The sequence below is a fragment of the Alexandromys fortis genome, unplaced genomic scaffold, assembly GCF_014885135.2.
Source record: "Alexandromys fortis isolate MF-2015 unplaced genomic scaffold, M_Fortis_MF-2015_v1.1 scaffold_502, whole genome shotgun sequence".
Lineage (NCBI taxonomy): Eukaryota > Metazoa > Chordata > Mammalia > Rodentia > Cricetidae > Alexandromys > Alexandromys fortis.
The window spans coordinates 95,097-97,855 of NW_026068389.1; the positions used below are offsets into that span (position 1 = coordinate 95,097).

General features: G+C 45.3%; 1 pseudogene; it reads left to right on the forward strand.

Annotated features, from left to right (window-relative positions):
• Positions 1 to 1,794: 1,794 nt before the first annotated feature.
• LOC126495546 (protein L-Myc-like) lies at positions 1,795 to 2,706 on the forward strand (annotated as a pseudogene).
• Positions 2,707 to 2,759: the final 53 nt, after the last annotated feature.

Consider the following 2,759-nt stretch of genomic DNA (forward strand, 5'->3'; position numbering starts at 1 on the left):
ACACAAACTGTATTCATTTAAAGACTGCTTGGCCCATAAACTCTAGCCCTTACAGGCTAATTCTCGCACCTGGACTAGCCCATTTCTAATCATCTGTGTAAGCACCCCAAGGTGCGCTTACCGGGAAGATTCTAGCCTCCGTCCATGCTGTCCGGGAGCAGAGCAGAGTCTGACCTCACTTCCTCTTCCGCCCAGCATCCTATTCTGTTTATTCCACCCACCTATGTTCTAAGCTCTATGAGGCCAAGCAGTTGGTTTATTATAATTAACCAATTACCTTCCTCCATCACATGCCAACTCCAAAATGGCCACACCTCCCACTACTTCCACTCCATAAGAGATTATGATGCCAAATATATTCAAACTACCACAGTGGTATAGCTGAGTCTTGAGGTAGATAGATTACTAGTTATCTGAGGAATAGACATATTGGTTTCCATACTGTCTATACAGGTTTGCATTCCCAGCAGGAATGAAGGAGCGTTCCCTTTTTCCATATTTTTGCCAGTATGAGATGTCACTTGTGTTATTGATCCTAGCCAATCTGACAAGTATAAGATGAATGATTAAAGTAGTTTTGATCTGTATTTCCTTGAGAGCTAAGTATGTTGTACATTTATTTATGTGTTTTAAGCCAGTTAAATTCATTTATTTAGAATTCTTAATTTTGATCTGTACCATATTTTTACTTATTTGATTTGTTGATGTCTAGTTTCCTCAGTTCTATTTTATTCTGAGCAAGTAAATCCAGAAGCACATAGACATACATGATATGTACTCATATATATGTGGGTATTAGCAATTGAGTAAAGAATAATCACAGTACAATCCACAGACTCAGAGAAGGAAAGTAACAAGAATGGCTGTAGCAGGGGATGCATGGAGCCCACATGAAAAGAGGAAATAGACTAGATTTTGTGGATGAACAAGGAATTGCAACAGTAACAATCATGGGATAAATAGAGGGATGGAGGGAGATACAGGGAGAGATGACTGGAATAGGAAATGTTTAAAGTTTATGTGGAAACCTAATATAGTAGAAACTTTTTGCTAGCTAAGAGAGCAACTGTAGTGAAGATTCCCAGTAACTAAGAATATGGAGCCTGAACCTGTCATCTTCTCCAATGACATATAGCTCCCTGTGGTGGGAATAGAAAAGAAAGCCAGCCACAAAATATTTGACACACAGTGTGTTGTCCTGAAGATATACCAGGAAATTGATGGCTTAAATTACTGTAGTGGCAAACCACTGACTGAACTAACTGAAGCCTAAGTGAAAAGAGACAACCATGACCAACACTGCCTGGATGGCAGGAACAAGAAGTTCAATGGTTCAGAATTTAGAGTAGAACAAAATACAAGTAACAGAAAAGGAAACAATGGTCAATATAAGGATCCCTGGCTCTATTCTAATAAAATCATAACTGTTTCCTAGACTAATTTTCAACAGAGAGCCTTCCTCTGAAAATTGATTATGGCAGATGCAAAGAACTTCACTCAAACAGTAGCTGAATCACTTGGAAGCAAGCAGAAATTTGGGTGAGGGTTTTTTAGAAGCCATAGGTGTCAAGGACACCAAAAAACGACAATTTACAGAATCAACTAAGCAGGGATCATAAGGGTTTAGAGAGCCTGAGAGAGCAATTATGGCGCTTGCAGTGTCTGAGTTCTATCCTCTCAATGTGCACTTTGGTTGCTTTGCTTTGTGTTTTTCTGGGACTGCTAACTGTAAGAGTGTTTCTGACTCTTTTGCTTGCTCTTGGGACTATTTTCCTTTTACTGGGTTGTGTAATCATGCATGGAGTGGGTGCCGGAGACGAGGTGGAATTTCGGGGCCATTTGAAAGCTTGGGGCAGGAATTATTCTTCCATCATCCCCCATGACTGCATGTGGAGCAGCTTCTCTGCCCGGGAACAGCAGGAGAGAGTAGTGAGCTACCGATTCACCCCAGGTGCGCCCCAGGGGAACCCGCCCGAAGCGCCCATCACCCCGGACTGCACTCCCAGTCTGGAAGCCAATAGTAACCGGGCGCCTGCCACCCCGAGTCAGCTGGGCGAACCCAAGACTCAGGCCTGCTCCGGGTCCGAGAGTCCCAGCGACTCCGAGGGCGAAGAAATCGACGTAGTAACGGTGGAGAAGAGGCGATCTCTGGACACCCGAAAGCCAGTCACCATCATGGTGCGAGCAGACACCCTGGACCCCTGCATGAAACATTTCCACATCTCTATCCACCAGCAACAGCACAACTATGCTGCCTGCTTTCCTCCAGAAAGTTGCTCTCAATAGGGGGCTCCAGAGAGGGGTCCCCAGGAACCAGAGGCTCCAGAGGTAGAAGCTCCCAAGGGGAAAGAGGAGGAAGAGGAGGAAGAGATTGTGAGCCCCCCACCTGTAGAAAGCGAGACTCCCCAGTCCTGCCACCCAAAACCTGTCAGTTCTGACACTGAGTACGTCACCAAGAGGAAGAACCATAACTTCTTAGAACGAAAAAGGAGGAATGATCTCCGTTCGCTGTTCCTGGCCCTGAGGGACCAGGTGCCCACCCTGGCCAGCTGCTCTAAGGCCCCCTAAGTCGTGATCTTAAGCAAGGCCTTAGAGTACTTGGAAGCTCTGGTGGGGGCTGAAAAGAAGATGGCTACAGAGAAAAGGCAGCTCTGGTGTCGGCAGCAGTAGCTGCAGAAAAGAATCGTGTACCTCAGTGGCTACTAACCCACCAAAAAGCCTGACTTCTCTGTCACACACACACACACACACACACACAC